The 23,802-nt window shown below is 40.7% G+C and overlaps 1 protein-coding gene and 1 pseudogene across 1 annotated transcript in view; one reads left to right on the top strand and one right to left on the bottom strand.

The window, feature by feature from the left end:
* The window catches only part of PTPN13 (protein tyrosine phosphatase non-receptor type 13), a 207,278-nt gene extending 198,368 nt beyond the window's left edge, over positions 1 to 8,910 (bottom strand). The window contains exon 1 of the mRNA XM_054727633.1: positions 8,415 to 8,910. The gene's annotated coding sequence lies outside the window, so the exon portion shown is untranslated. The remainder of the gene's footprint in view (positions 1 to 8,414) is intronic.
* Positions 8,911 to 13,040: 4,130 nt separating this feature from the next.
* On the top strand, positions 13,041 to 13,553 carry LOC103287987 (cofilin-1-like; annotated as a pseudogene).
* Positions 13,554 to 23,802: the final 10,249 nt, after the last annotated feature.

The following is a 23,802-nucleotide window of genomic DNA, read 5'->3' on the forward strand; positions in this document are numbered from 1 at the left end:
GTGGGTGAAACAATAAATCCATGTTTCTCTCTCTCTCTAAAAATCAACAAAAATATATTTTTTAAAAAAGAAGACTGGTATTATCTTTATTTTGCAGATGAAGAAACTAAATAAAGTACAGTGAGGTTAAGAAACTTGCACAAGGTCAGAGAGTTGGTAAATCTGAGTGGGAATCAAAACCCAGGCAGCTTGGATCCAGAGTCTTGTCTCTAAATGCCATGCTATATTGTCTCTCTAAATAAAACAGGAGTGGTCAACACCATGCACAGCTGCATCTAAAAACAATTCATACAGCTCTGCCAGTGTGGCCCAGTGGTTGAACGTCAACCCATAAACCAGGAAGTCACAGTTCCATTCCAGGTCAGGACATGTACCCGGGTTGCAGGCTTGATCCCCAGAAGGGGGCGTGCAGGAAGCAGCCAATCAATGATTCTCTCATCACTGATGTTTCTATCTTTCTCTCCCTCTCCCTTCCTCTCTGAAGTCAATAAAAACATATTTAAAAAAGCAATGCATATATATTCAGATAGTTACCCACATGTTTATAAAGTTTTCCAAGTTTACATGTTATTTAATTTTCTCTTCACAGCTGTTCTGTGTCACTATGTCCTATCAATACATCGATTTACTTGGCATGAACTCAGATAATTAAAGCTATGTAGCCACAGACTATTCCATTTATTTGCTGTCTTGAAAATCTGTCTTCTCTGTGAATCACCAGTGCTTAGTAAAGTGCCTGTAAGAAAATGGGAATTCACTGTATCCTATCTAATAAAAGAGTAATATGCAAATTGACCATCACTCCAACACAGAAGATGGCTGCCCCTATGTGGTCAAAGATGGCTGCCCCCATGTGGACACAAGATGGCCAGCAGGGGAGGGCAGTTGGGAGGGACCAGGCCTGAAAGGGAGGGCAGTTGTGGGCGATCAGGCCATCAGGGGAGGGCAGTTGGCAGGGACCAGGCCTGCAAGGGAGGGAAGTTGGTGGTGATCAAGCCTGCAGGTGAGGGCAGTTAGGGGTGACCAGGCCAGCAGAGGGAGGTTGGGGGCGACCGGGCCTGCAGGGAAGGGCAGTTGGGGGGGGACCCAGGCCTGCAGGAGAGAACAGTTGGGAGGGACCAGGCCTGCAGGGGAGGGCAGTTAGGGGTGACCAGGCCTGCAGGGGAGGGCAGTTAGGGCCAAACAGGCTGGCAGGGGAGTGATTAGGGGGTGATCAGGCTGGCAGGCAGGCGAGCAGTTGGGAGCCAGCAGTCCTGGGTTGTGAGAGGGATGACCGACTGCCAGTCAAACATCCCTTGAGGAGTCCCAGATTGGAGAGGGTGCAGGCTGGGTTGAGGGACACACACCCCTGTGCACGAATTTCGTGCACCAGGCCTCTAGTATTTACAGAATACAGAACAATTAAAAAGGGAGCTGGGCATCAGAATGTGGACAGATCAGACCAGATTCATCACTGAAGTCAACTGGTTTGGCTCACCAAAAATGAGTCATTAGTATCCCATGAGGTGGAGGAACAATATTATCCATTTTTCAATTAAATCTTAGTATGTCAATACAATCTTAAAATCCCTTTGTAGTGAAATCTTCATGCACTAACAAACACACTGGGAAAGATTCAGATAAATTTTTTTAAAACAGCTCAGTTTGGTTTTCAATTACAATGGTGTGATATATTATGTGACCACATTAAAATATTTTATTTAAGAGTTGAAGGAAATCCCCATTAAGTTTAATGATAGAGAACAATATATTCTAGATTTTTTTTATTGTAATGATAAGAATAATAAAACTATAAACATTGGAGGATAAGTGAAGTAACAGTATTGCTGGGTACTATATCCTATTTTTTATTCATTTCCATACACCTCAGAGCAGTGCCAGAATTTCAAAGTTTATCTAGTTTTGATTTGATAATTGAATATTCCTGGACTAAATTTATTATTTTTTTAATGATTAGGTTTTGGGTGTTTTTTGTTTTTTTTTTTTGTTGTTGTTGTTCGTTTGTTTTTAACAAAACAGCTATTCCAGCTTTCAAGTGCAGCTACAAGGATACATTTTAGCTTTAGTAAATTTTCACATAGCACATAGAAAACTGAGATGTGTTACATTTCAATCATTGTCTCAAGCTCATTCCTTAAACTAAGAATAAGAAGCTATCATCAGAATAAAATTAAAACAGATTGTGTAAAGAATGAAATTAATCAACATTATGTTGAAATAATACCGTGTAACTACATCTCAGCATAAATAAAGAAAATGAAAGACAAAGAGGAAATGAATCTATTATTCAGAACCTTACATTAAGAGAAATTCCTGTACCAAAACACTAATTATTTCTTTTCACTTCAAAAACTGAATTACATTATATTTTCCAGAAGAGATATTTGACTATACTAAGACCTAAAACAATTAATCATCCCTTAATAGTTTAAATGTTTATTTTAAAAATTATATTTTCTAGAAAACGTGTTTAACTAATATTTAAGCAGTGCTAAGAAAAACAAAATTTCTTTTAAAAAATTTTCCAGATTATATCTTTCTTCAAAAACCACCGATTTTGAATATTTCCACCACATTCTCAGGTTATACAGTCAACCTTAATTTAGGTTATTCAACCAGAATATCTCATTTTTGTTCCACGGACTACATTAGAACCAAGTGGAAAAGCATTAATACATGAAAGGGATATTGTATACAAACCATTCCATCAGGCATCCTTTAAAAAAACCCACACAAACCCACAACATTCTGGATGTAAATCTGTCTTATGTGAGTAGGTAAGAAAGCATGTTTATGTAAAAAGAAATGTACCACCTACCAATAAGGGAAAAACTAAAGAAAGAGTACTTTTAACTTAAGACAACTGGTTTCCATTTCTACTCAGAACACACTAAATCAATAGAGAAAACTTCGATTTTTTTTTTTTACATGTTTAAGGAGGAGTTGCAGGTGAGATAAACTATGCAGTACAGTTTCTTCTAAACTATGCATCAGTAATTAATACCATTAAAACACCATTAAAATTCAAAACATACTTCTAGTTTCCAACCATTTCAAATTGTTTAGAAACCTCATTCGTGTTGAAGAGGATGTTTTCCCATATGGGAAAAAAATAAAGCCTCTTGTGCATCTGCACGTTCATGTTAAAACTAATAAGATGACTTTCTGTTGAAAAATTGATCATATCAGATGAACTAAGAGTCTCTATTTATAAAAGTCAAAAGAACCTTCACCAGATTAAAAACAACAACCTTGAATCAAATTTCCAACACTTGAGTTGAAATGATGACTTTCTCTATTTCCAGACCAGAAACTGACAGCATACACGAGGGAAATTTTAAACTCTTGGTTAGATTCAGAGCATTCTGATATAAATAATAAACACAAAGACACTAAAGTTTCTCCTCTCAGTTAAGTTTTTAAAAAGGAAAACCTTACAACTAGGTACAACACACTGAAGAAAGAGGTAATATGAACATCGAAAATGTGGCATTTCCCCTTACTTAAAAAACAACTATCAAAAATACATAATTTTAAATTATAAATTTATATGTGAATGATGAGAAATTAGAATACAAATTTTAAAATCTATAGGTAATAAAGAATTTTCTGTAATGATATCCAATAGAGTAGCTACTAGCCACAAGTGGCAATTGAGCATTTAAAATACAGCTGGTGTTGCTCAGTGGTTGAGTGTTGACCTATGAACCAGAAGGTCACAATTCAATTCCTGGTCAGGGCATATGCCCGGGTTGCATGCTCCATCCTCAGTGTGGGGCATGCAGGAGGCAACTGATCCATGATTTTCTCTCATTGTTGATGTTTCTATCTCTCTATCCCTCTCCCTTCCTCTCTGAAGTCAATAAAAATATATTATTTAAAAAATTAAAAATTAAAAAAATATGGCTAGCAGGAATAAGGAACTATTATAAATTGTTATCTAGTTAATTTAAATATAGCCACTTGTGGCTGAAAATACTACACTGGACAGTGCAGCTCTAAGAAACTAGAGGGAAATACCTGCATCTTAAATTCTGATTCCAACAGTAAAAAGTCCTATAGATGGGCATATATATCGATGCTTCTGAGACATTAAGTTTATTTCTAAAGAAATACTTGTGATTTATATAGAATAAAGAACTATAATTCAATATAAAAATGTTGCTGCATTGGTGGGAATCAAGTTTTCTAATACTGACCTTCTAGGGAGGACTAGAATATTGGTTCACAGGTTGGCTCCATGTTTAAATTCTTAGCGAAGTTCCAAAAATATGGATGCATCGGTGTCACTCCCTGCACCCCTATCCCCTCTCCCCCAAGATTCTGATTTAATTGGTCTGGGTTGAATCTTAGGCATAAAGATATTTCAAAGCTACTCAGGTGATTCTAACATGCAGGCACTTTAATAGAAATAAAATAGGAAACTGTTTATTAGGCATAGATGTAGTATGCAGCCAAAGACATTTCTTTGCTTGTAGATATACTCACTCATTTCTTACAATGAGTATGAAACTCTTTAACTTAGGCCATTTAAAGTCCTATGTTAATTTACTCATTAAAAGCTAACTTAATTTTCAAATTAAAAGAGAAAGGTTTTCAGAGAAAAATTGGGAAATCCAGAGCAAGGAACCGTCACCCTTCCCCATCAGCACTAATCCTTTCCTGAGACCCAATATCTTTTGTCCTTTTTCAGGGCCCTACCTTGTAAAGTGACATTAACACAAATGAGTCACACTTGGTTATACCAGAGGCCAGACAGAATACCGTCAATGCACTATTCTAATTAACAGTACAACGTATATGCCAAAGTAAGAATATGTTGACAGGAATAACTCCTAAATGCACTGACTTGGAGTATGGTAGTGTTTCTTTTAATTTCAAATGGTATTAATTACCCGTATTTTCCGGTGTATAAGACGACCTTTTAACCCAGGAAAATATTCTCAAAAGTCGGGGGTATTATACGCCAGAAAATACGGTATTTACAATTTAGAATTAAAGTGAGTTATTGCCAAATGATGGGTGGGTTACAGTACAATATAATTACACCACAAAAAATGTTTTGTAGTTTATTTAAAAATTACAAACTTGCCCTAGCCAGTGTGGCTTAGTGGATAGAGTGTCAGCCTGCGGACTGAAGGGTCCCAGGTTCGATTCCGGTCAAGGGCACATAACTGGGTTGTGGGCTCAATCCCCAGTAGGGGGCGTGCAGAAGGCAGCCTATCAATGATTCTCTCTCATCATTAATGTTTCTATCTCCCTCTCCCTCTCCCTGCCTCTCTAAAATCAATAAAAATAAAAATTACAAACTGTCAAAAAAGCATAAAAAGCAGTGGCAGTTTATCCCCAATAGTCTTTGTTGTTATCACCCGAGGATACTTTTTTTCCATTGATTTTTGAGAGAGAGAGAGAGAGAGACAGAGACAGAGACAGAGATAGAGATAGAGACAGAGACAGAGATAGAGAAACATCGATGTTAGATGAGAGACGTCAATTCATTGCCTCCTGAACTCCCCCTAATGGGGGCTGTGGTTGGACCTGCAACCCAGGTACATGCCCTTGACTGGGAATCGAACCCGTGAGCAGTGTGCAGGCCGACACTCTAACCACTGAGCACACCAGCCAGGGGGCCAATAGTCCTTTTCTCCAGTGTGTTTGGAGCTGGGCAATAAGATGAGCTGGAAAAATATATATAGAACTGATATAGGAGAAGCTACAATGCTCTTCCACTAATCCTCAATCTATTAAAAGTGAAATAAAGCAATGATTTGACCTGTTTTTCTTTTTTTTAAATAGATTTTTATTGATTTCAGAGAGGAAGGGAGAGGGAGAGAAGAAACATCAATGATGAGAGAGAATCATTGATCAACTGCCTCCTGCACACCCCCCACTATGGATCAAGCCCGCAACCTGGGCATGTGCCCTTGACTGGAATCGAACCTGGGACCCTTCAGTCGTCAGGCCGACACTCTATCCACTGAGCCAAACCAGCTAAGGTTGACCTGTTTTTTTAATAATAAAGAAAGAACACATAAATTCCATTCATTTAAATATTGACACCTATCTTCTACCTAAAAACTTATTAACAATTCTCAAATTCACATCCTGAATTTATGAGGCATATCTACAGAAAAAGATAATGTAAGGTATTTACAACTTTTGACTCCTCTCATAGATGGTATAGAAATCTATCCTTGCCCTAGGCGGTTTGGCACAGTGGATAGAGTGTTGGCCCTCGGACTGAATGGTCCCAGACTCGATTCCGGTCAAGGGCACCTACTTCCGTTGCAGGTTCCTCGGCCCTGGCCAAGCCGTGTGCAGGAGGCAACCAATTCATGTGTCTCTCTCAAAGGATGTTTCTCTCTGTCTCACCCTCTTCCTTCCACTCTCTCTACAAATCAATGGAGCCCTAACTGGTTTGGCTCTGTGGATAGAGCGTCTGCACGCGGATTGAAGGGTCCCGGGTTTGATTCCGATCAAGGGCATGTACCTTGGTTGCAGGCTCCATCCCCAGTAGGGGGCGTGCAGAAGGCAGTTGATCGGTGTTTCTCTCTCATAGATGTTTCTCTCTCTCTCTCTCTCTCTCTCTCTCTCTCTCTCTCTCTCTCTCCCCTTTCCTCTCTGTAAAAATCAACAAAAAATATATTTAAAAATAATAAAATAAAATAATAAAAATCAATGGAAAAATATCCTCGGATGAGGAGTAACCAAACAATAATAATAAAATAAAATAAACCCAACCAAACAAAAAAGACATCTATCCTTTAAATTGACACTGGTTTCAATGGTTTGTGTATATTGTGTGTTACTTGTGACATGAAAAGCTATTTATAAGAATTTTTTTAGGGTGGTAGTCACCCTCCAAAAAATAAGTAGGCTTTACATTAAAGTAAAAATTTTGGTGGGACAAATGTAAATGCAAAAGACAGTCCTTCATATTGGTAAAGGAAGTCATAATTCTCCAATTGTAAAAGTGAAGAACACTATAAATTGGTTTCTTTTTCTTAATAACTAACCCTAGTTACCTTTCTATTTTTAATTCCCGCTTCCATCCTGCCCTCTCCCCCACACATACTCCCACAAAGGCTCTACAACGAAGTTAGAACACAATGTTATGAAAAAGTATAATAAATTTAGGACTGCATGACAAAGCATTCAATTTGCTCTTGTATGAATGTACTGAGTCAATATATGCATGCATTTCATTTTAAAATGCTAATGACATTAAAACGAGAAATAACTTGTATCATAGCCCTACCACAAGCGACCAATGAGCATGAAGCAAGTTTTCACTTGGACCCTGAGAACCTAGTCATAAAGAATTTGAGAAAATACCAACGCTTGTTTCACAATACAGCGACTTTTATCCTCCTCCCCACCCCCATCCTTTAGTAAACTCTGCAGATACAAATTTTAAAATCTTGCTAATTAGTTGCCAGCGCCCGTCAACCAACAGCTCAGGTGTCCCACATTTTGTCTAGGTCCCCGCCTTGAAAACAAACCCGATTGCCCCATTTTCTGAGAGGTAAACCCAGCTCCCGGCAGCTCCCTATGAAGTCACCGCGTTTGTTGTTTCAAAGATGCAATTAAACGAAAATGACACAAGGCTGTCTTAGAGATTAGCTGGACGTGTGTGGGGGTGTCCATCGCATCTGCAGGCCAATGAAACCTGTATTGCTTGCTGTAAGTCTATTTTAGCGGTCATATTTTCCCCCCATCTCCCCTCCTCCCCTCCTCCAATATATTCACAACAGTAGGAAATGAAACTTCCTAAGAACTTGCTCGACTTTACCAAACTTTAGCTTTCCAGCTTTCCGTACTACGGAATCCTGTAATCAGCGGAGGGGGAGGGGGGTGACTCGCGCACGAAGAAGAAGAGCAATAAAAGAGCTTGCACCAGGCAGTGTCTCTCCCTCTGCCCCCACAGCCCCCGTCCCCACCCCCACCCCCACCCCACCCCCTCTCCCCCAGCCCTTACATATACACATTCTTCTGGGCGGCCTCTCGCCGCACCAGGTCCACAGTCATTTGCAGAAATTGGAAACAGACTCCGGGAGCCCTTCCCGTAGCACGCGCGGAGCGGAGCTGCCCCAGCCCGATGGGACCATGTCACTCCCGATCACCCCACGACCTCTCACTCGCCCCATGGGGGTTGCATTGCCCAGAATCCGGCTCTCCGCCGCGGAAGAGGTGGATTTACCTAATGCAAAATGAAATGTCCATCTCATCCCCTTCCCTATCCCGACTCGAACGTACGGAAACCAAAGAAAAGTTTCTTCCAGCAGGGCAGCAGAGGAGTTGGTTTTTAGGGGGCTGGGGCAAAAGCAAAGGGAAGAGAAAGAGGGCGAGCGGTGTCTTGGCTGTGTGCCCTTCGGCACATGCAGCCCGGAGCCCGGGGCCGCCCCGGTCCTTACCGGCTCGTCGGGAGACCCGGTCCAGCTACTGGAGCGCGCGGCGGGGACGCGGCGTCGGGGCGGGCCGCCGGCAGCCGCCGCGGGCGCGGAGAGCCACCACCTCTTCTCCCCGGAGCGGGTGCGGGCGTGGGCCGACGGAGGTGGAGACGGAGCCTGGGGAGGGGGAGAAGAGGAGCAGCATCTCCTCCTCCGCCTCCCCGCCTCGGAAACGCCCCTCCGGCGGCGACCCCGGCCGGCCGCCCGACCCCGGGAGCGCTCGCGCAGCCTCTCGCCCTCCGGTGCCCGGCGCGCCTCCGAGGGCTTGGCCAAACCCGTCAGGCGCGGGGCGGCGGCTCCACGCCGGCAGCCGGCTCCGAGCGCGGCCGCGGCGGCCGAGGCGGACCCGGGAGCCGAGGCGGGCTGCTCGCCAGCACGGCGGTCTCCAGGGGCCGAGATCGCCGTGTGTCACCCTCGCCGCGCCGCGGCCGCGAGAGGTAGTCGCCCAACTCGGGCTCCACCTCGGGCGGCCGGGCCGGCCCCGCCCCCGCTCCTGTCACTCAACCCTTCCGGGGCTCCTGGAGGGCCGCGGAGCTCTCGCCCCGGCGCTCCCCTCGGCCTGATTGGCCCACCCGGCCTTCAGCCCCGCCTTCTCCCTAGGGACGAGGTCGCCGGGGAGACCGGCGCTCGGGTTCTCATGACAACCGGTGCCTGGGGCCGGGCTTTCGCGTCCTTCTAGCCAGGAGCTCAGGTTGATGGCCTCGCGCAGGGTTCTCGGCCCCTGCCGTCCGGACTCCGAACTGTAGGCCAAGTTGAGAACGTACCAGACCGCCCCCGCGCTTCCCGACTTCAGACCCAGAACTGGGAGGCTCTGGGGAGTGCGAGGGAGAGAGAAATGCCTCACTGAGTGCTCTTCCCCTACCGTCCTGAAGAGCCCCTCCCCCCTCGCCCTCTCTGGCCTTCAGCCTGGTTTCCAAATTCTCACCGGGCGGATCTGGCTTTGAAAGGGTGAGGAGGAGGAGGAGGAGAGAGAGAGATAAAGGGCAGGGCTGTGCCCGTTCCCTGCAGCCATATAGCCTCTTGGAAATGGCGGGGTCAAGAAAAGCAGCTCCGTGAGTTTTCCCACAGCTGTAAAGTGATCTTAAAGGTGTGGTGGCAGCGCTTGTCAACCCCAAATGCCCTCTGGAAAACGCTAATGCTCCTATGTTTGAAAAGAGTATGTGAGTTTTTGCCCTGTTATTTTTCAGTCTGAAACTAAAACAATCTTAAAATTTAAAAATTTAAGTAAAACATTTAACGTAATCTATCTATCTATCTATCTATCTATATATCTATATATATAAAACCTTAATATGCAAATAGACCGAACTGCAGAACAACCGAACAACTGGTCGCTATGACGGGTGCTGACAACCAGGGTGTGTGCACGGAACATGGCAGGATGGTGGAGCAGCTGAGCGGGGGCACCAGACCAAGGCAGGGCACGGGCCGCTGTCATCTGGGTGAGCCTCTGGTGGTTGCTGAAAATTCTTTGCTCCCACACGCCTTGGTCCCTTGCTCGAATCTACTGCCAGCACCTGGCGCCGGTCCCAATCGCGCTGCGCCATCAGAGGGTTCAAGCGGCGACTGCCTGCCCTGATCGCCCCTGAAGGCTTCTCCACCTCCCCCTGCTCCTGAGGGGTAATAGCAGCAGCCTCTGCTTGCACCTGCTGACAGTGGCAGGAGTGGGGCTGCAGGGCAGACAAGGGCGGGGGAAGGGGGGCACGGTGGGAGGGGCCGGGCAGGGGTGTGGAGGATGGGCCGAGATCTACCCCTGTGCCCACCATGGCCTCGTGGCCCACAGTTCCTTTCAAGGTGCACGAATTCATGCACTGAGCCCCTAATCAAATCAAATAAAAACCATCCTTTTTTTTTTTAATGTAGGGACTACACATTACAACGTGGCAAAGGTATGTCCTAGCAGTTATCCCACTCCTGCAAGCTAAAAGATTTGGGTTTCAGCAATTTACAAGGTAGTTCTGCCGAATTCATGAGAAAATGGTATCTTGTCATTTGAGTTTCAATTGTTTGGTTTTATTCTCAGATATCAAAGCTAACCTGGTCCATTTTGGGGGGAAATGCAGTCTTGGACCCTTAGTGTTGGGCCCTAGGCAAATCTAAACTTCCTGGTTGGCTCCAAAATGGAGAGATCTGAGACAAAGAGCTGCAATCCTAGGTTCCCTAGCCCCTGAGGCTGATGTACATGTATGATGAATGAGGGAATTAATAGTAATGGTTTACCTTTGGCGAGCATTTGCATTTGCATTATCTCATTTACTAAATGAACAACTGTGATGGATGTCTTCAGTGAAATATGCCTTGCAAGTATGCAGTGAATGTACTTACTCACAGTGCTAAACACAATGAGAAATGCCCAGCAGAGTTTTAAGATAAGGTCCCTGCCCTCAAGGAGCTAACCACAAAGCCTAAAAAAGAAAACTAGCTACTCTTTGAAACAATTTGAGAGCAATTATAGCTAGAATGTACAGCCAAACTTTAAATACAGTAGCAAATGAAAGTCTGTGGTATGTGGAATAAACTGGATTAGCCAGATTATGGAAGAAGGAAATTTAAACTGGGTTTTGAAGTAGGTGGTGGGATAAATGAATCAAAGATGAGGAAAGACAGTTGCAAGAAAGAATATAAAACTGGAGAGCAGCAGCAGGAATACAGTGCTGGAAGTAAATAACAGCGAGGAGACCTGACCTGGAGAGAGGAAGGCTTGGTATTCATTTCCCAGCCCCTCTCCATTTTCTGAAATAGGAGTTTTTGTATGTTCTGGTGCAGGTGTCAGGCTGAAAAGATAGAGAGGGTAAGGTAGGTTTGTGAGAATAAAAACCTTCATGAAACATCTGCCTCTGTTTGCCACTGAAAGTTCATATATTTATTAGAAGGGAAAGCAATGTCCATAATACTTGGAATAGCTTGGAATTTATGTCAGAAAGAAGGTATAAAGAGTATGGTGTTGGAAATTTTTACGAAAATAGATAAACCACAGTGTTGTAAGCATCTTTCTTTTTTTTCTTTCTTGTTTTTTATTACATTATTTGAAAAATTACTTTAACATCTCTGAAATTGAGATGTATCTTACAAGGGTAAGATTCAAGAGTATCTTAGCATCATGCTGTTCAATCGGCTGTAATTATTTTTATCTTAGTCGACATAAATGTGACTTATAATCAATAACTTCTTAGATTCACTATCACATAGTATATTGAACCAGGAGGTTACAGTTCATCAATTCCCAGTTGGGGAACATGCCCGGGTTGCGGGCTCAATGCACAGTGTGGGGTGTGCAGGAAGCAGCCGATCAATGATTCTCTCTCATCATTGATGTTTCTATCTCTCTCTCCCTCTCCCAAATAAATAATTTTTAAAGAGTAATAAAAAACACATAGTGTTAAATATGAAATATCTATAAAACCTTGAAATGGAAATGAAAAATAAGCATTTGGATATGTCAATTTAGACATCAGAAGAGAGACTTGAACTAGATTTAGAAATGTGGGGCCACACTGTGAATGAGATTCCTTTGTGGGGAGTATAAAGACCAGAGGATCAAGGTTGCAGTTCTGAGAAATCTCAGCAAGTAGAAGTTGAGAAAGAAGAGCTAACAAGGACTCGTATTTGTTCTGCGTTTATTGTGTCCATGTAATAAACACCTAAACCTGTAGAGAATTTTTATGAGTTTGAGTCCAAACTGTTGACAATTGCTGGGAAGCAAGATCTGAAATACTCTCCTTTTCTTTCTTTTTTTCTTCTAGGTCATTTCAACTGGTTGCCTTCAAAGCTTTTTCACCAACAATCCTTCAGTTTTGTATGTTTGTTTTTTTTTAAATGGTTATGATACCAAAACCTGATAAAGAGTACACAAAGGAGAAATCTACTGGTTAATCGCCTTTCAGATATAACATAAAATTAAAATACAATATTAACAAATAGAACCTAGAAGTACATTACAAATGATATGCCAATTGGCCTTTGCCAGTCTAATAGGTACAAAATGCTATCTCATTCCAGGAATAATTTTCAATTCTATTATGAGTACCTTTATTAAAAAATATTTTTTTTATTGATTTTTTTACAGAGAGGAAGGGAGAGGGATAGAGAGTTAGAAACATCGATGAGAGAAAAACATCGATCAGCTGCCTCCTGCACACCCCCCACTGGGGATGTGCCCGCAACCAAAGTACATGCCCTTGACTGGAATCGAACCTGGGACCCTTCAGTCCCCAGGCCGACGCTCTAGCCACTGAGCAAAACCAGTTAGAGCATGAGTATCTTTTTGTATGCTTACAAGCCGTTTTATTTTCTGCTACCAAAAATATTCTCCCATGTTTTCTTCTAGAACTTTTAGGGTTTTGTTTTTTGCCCCCCCCCCTTTTTTTTTTAAATTTACATGGAGTTTATTTTGGTGGTAGCAACAGCTACCCAGCTGTTCCCAAAACCTTAAAATAACTTGTAAATTTCACTATATAAAATATGAAGCTTCTACATGGTAATAAAAACAATCATGGGTTCAGTCGGATCCCGGCAGCAGCTGCCGCAGCGCAGCGCTCGTCTTTCCAGGCGCTTCTTGCTCTCTCCTTTAGCTTTCCGAAACATGTCTCTGATGGAGTCACCAAAGTGTTCCATGACATGAAGGTACGGAAGTCCTCGCCACCAGAGGAGGTGAAGAAGCACAAGAAGGCGATGCTCTTCTGCCTGAGTGAAGACAAGAAGAACATCATTCCGGAAGAGGGCAAAGAGACCCTGGTAGGTGATGTGGGCCAGACAGTAAACGCCCCCTACGCCACCTTCGTCAAGATACTGCCGGGCAAAGACTGACGCTAAGCCCTGGATGATGCGACCTCTGAGACCAAGGAGAGCAAGAAGGAGGACCTGGCGTTTATCTTCTGGGCCCCTGAGTCTGCACCCCTTAAGAGCAAAAGGATCTATGCCAGCTCCAAGGATGCCATCAAGAAGAAGCTTACGGGGATCAAGCATGAATTACAGGCAAACTGCTCGAGGAGGTCAAGGACTGCTGCACTCAGGCAGGGAAGCTGGGGGGCAGTGCTGTCATCTCCCCGGAGGGCAAGCCTTTGTGAGCCCCCTCCAGCCCCCTGCCTGGAGCATCTGGCAGCCCCAGACCTCCCTGTGTGGGGGAGGGGAGGGTTGCAGGCTGCCCCTCTTCTGCCAGACCGGAGGGGCTGGGGGGTCCCAGCAGGGGGAGGGCAAGCCCTTCACCCAGTTGCCAAACAGCCCTCCACCCCCTGGACCTTCCTTCTCTCTCCACCCCTGACGGTTCTGGCCTTCCCAAACTGCTTTTGATCTTCTGATTCCTCTTGGGTTGAAACAGACCAAGTCCTCCCCATTCCAGGAATCCCATTTTTGGAGAGGGCCTGTATATTTTTTAACGACACGCCTAATTGCAACCTGTTCCTCCCCCTCCCCCCCCCCCCCCCACCTTTCCCATGCTGCCAACTTCTAACCGCAATAGTGACTCTGTGCTTGTCTGTCCAGTTCTGTGTATAAATGGAATGTTGTGAAGATAACCCCTCCCCATGCTGCCTGGTTCCCCTCCCCTTTTCCACCTGGTCTGGCCACTCATGGAAGCAGGACCAGTAAGGGACCCTTAATTAAAAAAAAAAAAAAAGGAAGGAAAACAACAATTAAAAGCCTCACTTAATAAATAAATAAATAAAAATAAAAACAATGATGATTAGGAAATTTACAAAAAAAGAAATCCAGGAAGGCAATTAATATTTGAGAGTAAAACAAGTGTTTAAATTAAAAACAAAAATGAACTAGTACATATAACTATCAAATTAGGAAAATATTTTTAAAGCCATAATATCTGCTATTGGTGAAAACAGGTGAAATAGGTAATGCCCCATGATTGTTGGTAGGATTATAGATTGGCTTATTTCATTTGGGAGTGCAATTGCAATGTTTTTCATAATTCATAATGTTTATATCCTTTAACTTACCACATTTTAGAAATTTGCACCAAATAAATATTTACATACATGATCAGAGATATGATCAAGAATATTTATTGCAGTATTATTAGCAATTATAATATTAAAAATACATGTCTATAGTTGTAAAATGCTTACATAAACTGTGGTCTATTCATAATATTATTTAATGATAAAACCACACAGCAGTACAGTATGATCTGATTATTGTTCAAAAGTTCATATATTGACAATATTCATACTGCTTGCTAACAATGGTTTCTCTGAGGATTAGAATTACAGAAAACATGCCATTTCTGAGGTGTTTCTATTTAGAATCTTTACAAGCATGTGTTACTTTTGTTATAAAAAGTCAACATAGATTTTTGCTACTAATAGTAAAGCAATCAGATAGCTGACCCATAACACAAATTTAGTTGGTCTCCCAAGTGGCCCTTGGGCCTCAGAATGTTACTCTAGTAGGGGCCATATTTGTCATACACTCTAAGTCAGGAATATTTTATGTGGGACCCATAGATCACCCCATAGTGGACCAGTTGAAACTATATTCCAAGTATGTGTGTTTCTGTATTTTTCTAGGGAGATCAACTATATGTTTCCATAAATCCAGATAAGGGTTTATATTGCTCCAAACTGTTAAGATTGTGTTCTTTAAATGCCAATGGTTTAAAAATATCACTTTTGCCTCAAAGGTTGAAATGAATTCTGGGCTAATTTAATCTGTAACTAGCAATGTTTTCCCAGGTGGCTTCTTGTGTTCATCTCAATGTGAAATATTTGTATTCTGGCTTGTACCAACCATGTTAGTGTTTGCCCCTCTTTAAGCCCAGAAACATGTTCTCCTTTCTTGCTTACAGAGTAAGGACTATGATGGGAACTTTGCCCAGGTGAGAGCAGAAGCCAGATAAGTAATCCACCAAAACATGAGCAGGTAATTGGAGCACAAACTCTGACAAGTGCTTAAGGAAGACTTTGTGAGGCAGTGGTAACACTTCCAAGTAAACCAAGAATTAGCTAGGGAAAAAAATGCAGCGATGGAAACCAGATAGGACTACAATTACCCTCAGGTCCATTGAATAAACAGGTTATTTTCTTTTGGAGGTAGCTGAACTCTCTTTAAAATGTGAGAATTCCCCAAGGATGTAGAGTTACATGACAGCAATGGCTCAGATAAGTCTAAATGTTGGGAGGCAGCCTGGTAGCTCAGGACAATAAAAGAGCACAGCAGCTGCACTCTTAAGACCCAAGTACAAATCTTGGCAAGCCACTTAACTTCTTTGAGCATCTTTTCCTCATTTATAAAGTGAAGGAAATAAGAATAGTCGGTAATGTTCTTTCAGTATTCAACAGGATTAAATGAAATATGTACGTGAAGACTATTTATAAACTTTAAAGCATTATTTTTTTTAAAAATCAAGCAACAACAATATCTATACAGATTTTTGGAATTTGGGTTTTAGACTAAATGAGAACAAATATTTTCAAATAACTTATTTTATTCTGAAGAGAAACTTAAAAAAAATTATTAGGCCTGGCCGGAGTGGCTCAGTGGTTGAGTGTTGACTTATGAACCAGGAGGTCATGGTTCCATTCCCAGTCAGTGCACAGCCTGGATTTTGGGCTTGATCCCCAGCATGAGGCATGCAGGAGGCAGCCAGCCCATCAATGATTCTCTCTCATCATTAATGTTTCTTTCTCTCTCTCCCTCTCCCTTCCTCTCTGAAATCAGTAAAAAAAACAAAACCTGTGATCTCCTGGTTCCTAAGTCAATACTCAACCACTGAGCCACATAGGCAGGGCTACATTTAAAAAAAAAAAATTATATATATCTATTAGGTACCAAGGCTAGCTAGTCCCATGAAAAGTTAATTGAAAAAATTTTAATTGTGGTGCTTCTGTAACTTTCACTTTATTTGCCAATCAAAGATTCTTATCTCTTTTCCAATTTCCCCCTACTGACTCCAAACTGACCAGGGCTTGTTAGTGACTCTGAATAGGGCTGGCAGTCTGTTAGACTAAAAGCATTTATCTACTTCTCTTTGATTTGCCAGGTGCCTCGTGGCTCTCCCTGAACCAAAATATTTCCCCTGAATATTCTTCTGCTGGAAATTTTCACTTTCAGTCACTAATGAGTTAAACTCCAAAGGTGTTAACTTTAGAAGGTCAAGGTTTGAATTCACTTTACCTTCCAGCTTTCTCTCTTTGAACATTAGTGTAGATAGGTTTATCAGATGAGGTAGTTGTCACTTTAAACCCTGAGGGCAAGAGATACTGGAGAGGTAAATTTTAATTAATGACGGAGAAGGAAGGAAAGAGGGAAAACTAGTTTCGGTATGAGTGGAAGAGAAACAGGGAAAGAGTGCCATTTGATGGGGAAAGGTATGCTGAATGAGGTTGACCCTCAGGGCGATGATACCAAGGGAGAGGATCGGGAAAGAGTATGTAGTACTAAAGGGGTGTGGCACTGAAATCAAACTGCCTAATTCACAATTTTTACTAGGGCTGGTTCTGTCTGACTCATTTCTACTACTTGCCCTGGCAAGTTACGTAACCACCTATTCACTTTGGATGAAGGGAGTATGGCACATAAGCATAACCCTTCTGTTGTTTGAAACTTAGCCATGTTTGAACATACACAGAGTAATTTAATATGAATATGCTGTCTTCTAAATTTGACCTACAGGGACTTGCCTTAGGGTTCATGACTGCTAATCTTAACCTTTTTAAGTGTTCTCACACATGGAGGTTAAATCAGAAGTTAAGCTTTCTAGTTAATGTTCTATTTTAAAGGGGATGATTTCACACTGATCGAGCTGCTGTGCAAGAAAGTTGATCATTAAGGCTTTAAGTGGAGTTGGAATGTTAAATAAAACAAAGCATTACTTCGTGAAAATTTTCTTAAAAGCTGAGTGCCTTGATTTTTGCATTTTTCTCTATAATGTCTAATAGAAAACTTGGGAGGAAAATGGTCTTATCTACAGAAACTATCAGTTTAGGGCCAAATCCAGGCTGATGACATTCATATAAATGGAAAAAAATGCTTTTTATAATCACGTGAAGAGAGGAAATATGTCAGAGAGTTGAAGATGTTAGGATGAGGAGCTCTTCGGCGCATCTAAAAAGTTAGAGAACTATAAAAAATTATACACATGTAGCTGAAGTATTTTGTTTTTACTAAAAACCTATCGTGCATTTATTAGCCAATCTTTCCTTAGCCAAGGCCATCTGACTGTGAATCTGCTGTTGAGAGTTCCAGGTTGTCTTTTTCACATAAACCCTTCCCAAGTGCAAAATGTACAATGTTCTGTTTTGGTTTTTGTTAAAGGAAACCTAGAACTAGAGAACATGTGTAAAATAATTTGAGTTTAGAATATTTCTACATTTGTGTAATATATTCCAGCTTTCTTGCCCCATGATAATTTGTGGCAATAATTTATTTTTCTACAATATTCAACTCCACTTTATAAAAATTGTGGTAAAACAGGCTCTGGCTGGGTAGCTTAGTTGGTAGAGCATAGTCCCCATACACCAAGTTTTCAGATTCGATCCCCATTCAGAAATGCATAAATTAGTGGAACACAAATGAATGCTTCTCCACCACCACCCCTTTTACCCCCTCCTCTCCCTCAAAAAAAAAAAAATCAATTAAAAAAATTGTGGTAAAACTCATATAACATAACATTTACCACTTCAGGCCCAAGCTGGTGTGGTTCAGTTGGTTTCGCATTGTCCCATGAGAGGTCACTGATTTGCTTCCCAGTCAGGGCACATGCTTCCAGGTGGACTTGACCCCCCAGTAGGGACATGCAAGAAGCAGTGCAGGAGACAGCCAATGGATGTTTCTCTCCCTCTTCCTCTCTGTAAAAACTCAATAAAAACATATTTTTTAAAAAAAAAAATTTACCACTTTAGCCATTTTTAAGTTTCAACTTCATTTTCAATAGGAAAAATATATTTTGCACTTATTTTTAATAAAGTATATAAAAATTAAATTACCTAATTACATTAGCAATAATAACTCACATTAAGAGTTTGGAAAAGTAAAACAATTGATTTTTATGTAAGCTTCATAAAGACAGAATTTTTGTTTTATTCACTTCTGTGTCCTTAGCTCCTAGAACAGTACCTGTCACATAGTAGGTACTCAGACACTATTAAGGGAATAAATGGTTCTTGGTAATAATTATAACTCAGATGGAGGAAGCATAAATGTGTAGTATACTATGATATAGCCCATTGGTAGGTACTAAGAGACCACAGGCATTAGTCTGTGTGTTTTATAGCAGGAATGGAGAACATCAGTTAATCTAGTGGTTTGACTAAGTGGATGTCATTTAGTAGAGCTTCTATTTTATTTTGAAAAATGCCCATATAGTGCTAGTGTTTAGCAGGCCTTATACACAATACATGTTCTATAAATATTAATCTTTGTTTATGTTTGGTTGATTTCTTTTTTCTTAATATATTTTTATTGATTTCAGAGAGGAAGGGAGCGAGAGAGAGAGAGAAACATCAATGATGAGAGAAAATCCTCAGTCGGCTGCCTCCTGCATGCTCCACACTGGGGATTGAGCTGCAATTTGGGATTGTGCCCTGATCAGGAATCAAACCATATGACCTCCTGGTTCATAGGTCGACGCTCAATCACTGAGTCACGTTGGTGGGCTGGTTGGTTGATTTCTTTATTATATATATATTTTTATTGATTTCAGAGAGGAAGGGAGGGGGAGAGAGAGATAGAAACATCAATGATGAGAGAGAATCATTGATTGGCTGCCTCCTGCACACCCCCTACTGGGGATCGAGCCCACAGCCTGGCCATATGCCCTTGGCCAGAATCGAACCTGGGACCCTTCAGTCCGCAGGCTGGTGCTCTATCCACTGAACCAAACTGGCTAGGGATGATTTCTTTATTCTTGTTACTTTGCTGAGAACAGGAGAGAGAGAGAAAATAGGGAGGAGATTAAGAGGGAGAGAGAGAAAAAAAGAGGAAGGACAAAGAGAAGAGCTTTTATATAGTTTTCATATTCATGCATAGTCTTAAGAGTGTGAAGGGCAAAAGAGAGTTTTTTAACCTCTCAAAACAGTTACTAAATTATGCCAATAATATGAATTCAAAGAAGAATAAACTCTATTCCCTTTGATCAGAAAATATATTTCAATTACTCAGATTGCAATAAGCATTCTCTTGCTTTGTAGTTGTTTGAATGATCCCCTTTCTCTTGTCTAGTTCTTTTAATGGGAAAGTCTTCTCAATACCATGAATGATAACTTGAATTAAATGAAGAGTTAAGTTAGCCACAAACTTCTGTTAGGCAAAAATCACCATCTTTAAAACTTGCCAGCTTGAGGAATGGACTGGATTCCAATTACATTAATAACAAATTTAGCTTCACCTGCTCTCATAGGACCTCCAGACTCCTGAAAATTTCTCACCTACTTCCTGGATTTCCAGGATTCCTCAAGAGATAATTCATGTGTGCTCTGTAATGTTGGGCTTTGTTGTTGTTTTCAAACATTTCCTGAAAATCAAGTGCCTGAACATCACTTGCAGTCAGAAGCTTGTCACTGCCACTGCTGCTGATACCCTCCATGAGAAAAATGATGGAGTTGTCTCTCAGTGCTCATAGCTGCCCACCAATGAGTCAGAGGTGGGCTGGGCCCAACTGCAGAGGGAGGCCACAACTGTGTTGTCACCAGGTTCTTGAAGCAGCACTGTTTGTGTTCATTATTAGATCACAGCTTCTGCTGAAATTAACTATTTTAAGTGAATGGAGGTGAAGGAAGAAAATCATGATGCCATGCTTTTCTTTTACTGTCATCATCCTACACACACACACACACACACACACACACACACACACACACACACACATTCACTCAATACTCACACACATACTCACTTACACTCACACACATACTTCTTTCCCGTTCTTCAGCCAAAAGTAAAAGTACTTCTATGCATAAACTCATTCAGATAGATGCCTTTTCAGCACAACCAGAATAATCAGAATAATGTAAGAAGATGCAGTGAGTGGGTACATTCTCTTTAAGATAAGAGCGCTATCTTATAAAGATAGTCATTTATTTACTTCAGGCATCTGACCATGTTTTTTTCAGTGGAGTATGAACTCTTTGAAGGCAGTGCATCAAAAAGGCTTCAAGTACTAGAATATCTGAGAAGCAGCAGCTTAAACAGAAAGGATTATTTTTCTCACATAAGAAACCACATGTTAAGGCAACTACTTCTGAATTCCAAGCCAGGGTCATCGCAATTCTCTTTGCCTTCCTCATGTAATCTATAAAAGGACTGCTGCAACACCAGATATCTGATTATCTTTAAAAACAAAAAGAAGGATGGAAAACTGTGGTGTCACTCTTGGTTGTTTATATATTTATATACCAGAGGCCTGGTACAAGAAATTCATTCTGTGGGGAGTGTCCCTCAGCCTGGCCTGCACCCTCTCCAATTCGGGACTGCTGGCTCCTAACTGCTCACCTGCCTGCCTGATCGCTCCTAACTGCCCTCCCCTGCCAGCCTGGTGGTCCCTAACTGCTCTCTCCTGCCAGCCTGGTGGTCCCTAACTGCTCTCTCCTGCCAGCCTGATCACCCATAACCACCTCTGCCTCAGCCCCTGCCACCATGGTTTTGTCTGGAAGGATGTCTGGATGGATGTCTGGAAGATATCCAGTCTAATTTGCATATTACCCTTTTATTAGTATAGATAACTTTTCCCAAAAGATTTTGCTCCAGTACTCTTTCACCTACATATAATTGACCAGAATTGTGTCCTCCTAATTACAAGGAAAGCAGGGAAGAGAGTAGTTAGCTTTTCTAGTCTCTAGTGCAGGCAGGCACAGAAAACAGCATTTGGAAATATATATTGGTTTATGTAGGCAATCATCAGTGTCTGAACTTGAATATCACCAGCATGGGGGTACTACAGGCAAAGTTAAGGTTCAGGTGACGATGATTGTAAAGTGAACAGGTTATATGGATAACTTTTTCTATGGAATCTTTAAGTAAACAAACAAAGACTTTATAAACTATGTCAAATTAAAACAAAATTTTTAATGAATTGTTTTTAAAATAATGCAATACTTTCATTACATACATTAATTTTTAACATCACCTAAACAATTGTATTAAAAACATGCTCAACTATGGCAACAGTAGTAAGATTAAAATATAAATATAAGTCAACTAAAATGCAAAAATCTTATAAAAAGGGATTACATTTTATGTAAAATATCATTGGTTTCTCAGTTACTATAGAAAGTTTCCTATCAAATTACTAATATTTTCAAGGTCCATCAGTTTAGTTCCTAATTTCTTTTTGATGGTCATCAGTGCCAAGCCACTGCCTCTCTCTTCCCCCACAGTGTCATATAATTGTGTTTTTTTAGATGACACAGATGATTATTTCAGTCTTGCTCTAGTTATAGATTAAGCCAAGTAAAATATAATAGCTCTAAGGTACAAGAGGTTTATTTTGGAAGGGAAAACAAAGAGCTAAAGTAGCTAATTTGATATGAACATGAATGAAGGTAAAATTTGTATAGTTTTGGTAAAACCAAATTTCTGAATTTATATTTGCATGAAATGTGCAAGAACTCTTGTTTACTCCTGTTTCATACTACTATAGTATTCATTCTCTGAAAAGCATGTATTTATATTAGTTATATGGCATCTGGCCCTTGAAAAAATATTTTATACTGTACTTCTAAAAATATAAAGAAAAATGTATTAACTAATTTACTCTGGACTTTTAAATTTCTTCTTCCAAAAAGGGGTTGTTTTTTACTTTGAAAGAGCTAGAGATTACTTTTGGCTTACCTTTTCCATTCTTTCATAAGTGAATTTGAAATTTGTTATTACTTTCATGTTTACAGATGAAAAATATTTCTTGTATTTTTTAAGACAAAGAAAAAAGCCTATAGATTCATTATGAAGCTCCTGATAATTCCTATTATACTTGGCACCTGACCAATAATATTTTAACAGAAAATAAACTCCTCTTTGGGTATCAATTCTGCATATCACTTCATTTACATGCCACCTCAGTGTTTGAAGATATGCATGAACAACTTACCATGTTTTCATAATTTCTAGAAACTTATCATTGCCAGCTAATAGCAAGCAAGAACATGCAATTAAACTATTATGTTGTGTTTATTTATATTAATAATGTTTTTAATTGATATTCAAAGATGCATGAATATAGATTGTATAAAAAATTTCACGTCCTTACACCTATCTTCATCAAAAAGCAGCAGACGTACACATAATAACAAACAACTAAAAGAAAGATAACTTGGCTATGCAAAACTGAACAAGAATAAACATACAAATTTGTTCAGCCAGAACGCCCGCTGGGAGGATTTGATATCACTGAAAAATCATTGGTGGAGTTTTGATGAAGTGCTTACTGTTTTTCTTTGTTTTTGTTTTCCTGCTTGTGAATATACATACTTTCATGCCACAATCTTGTTTTAATTTTCTTAGAGGGCTAATATAATCTGTATTTGACAGTTTTTCACCTTATTTCTGATAGCACATTATTATTTTTTTGCCTGTGGAAGGTTAAAAGGGGCATATATATGCCTTCTTTGCTTATGGTAGTTATTTAGTAGATATTTAACTTCAAATTATTTTACACATATTGAATTTTTTCCCCCTCCCCATTTGGAGACATGCAGCTGATCTTTCCCTTTCTGTAGACTTAAAAAAAACCACAACTGATGGTGTGACCCTGGACAAATCACTTTAGCCTCTTTGTGCCTCAGTTTCTTCATTTATAAAATGGGTGTTACCCTATAGATGCTTTGGCTCAGTGGATAGAGCATTGGCCTGCAGACTTAAGGGTCCTGGGTTCGATTCCAGTCAAGGGCACATGCTCAGGTTGTGGGCTCCATCCCCTGTAGGGAGCATGCAGGAGGCAGCCGATCAATGATTCTCTCTCATCACTGATGTTTCTATCTCTCTCCCTCTCCCTTCCTCTCTGAAATCAATAAAAATATATTAAAAGTAGGACACCCTAATACTCTTTAATAAAACAAACAAACAAACAAATAAGTAAATAAGTACGTGTTACAACAGTACCTATCCCATGGAACAATAGTTCTAGCTTAGTGTCCGAGACAAGGTTGTGTCCATATACCTTGAGAAATTTAAACAGATGTGGTGCAATGCCTTCTGAATGTTTGATGGGTCATTTCCGTGTTCTGGGAAGCATGTTGAATCCATAAAAGTCAAAGTAATTTTTTTCTCACTTGAAATAGAAGAGGGCTAGTAAATTTAATGTTTACATCCACAAGGATTATATTAATTTGGAATAAAAAAACATTCATTAAAAAAAAAACCATTGACCATAGAATAGTCTATGGACATAGAATAGACTTTTCTCTTGGGA

Source organism: Eptesicus fuscus, chromosome 2 (genome assembly GCF_027574615.1).
Source record: "Eptesicus fuscus isolate TK198812 chromosome 2, DD_ASM_mEF_20220401, whole genome shotgun sequence".
In the NCBI taxonomy this organism is placed as follows: domain Eukaryota; kingdom Metazoa; phylum Chordata; class Mammalia; order Chiroptera; family Vespertilionidae; genus Eptesicus; species Eptesicus fuscus.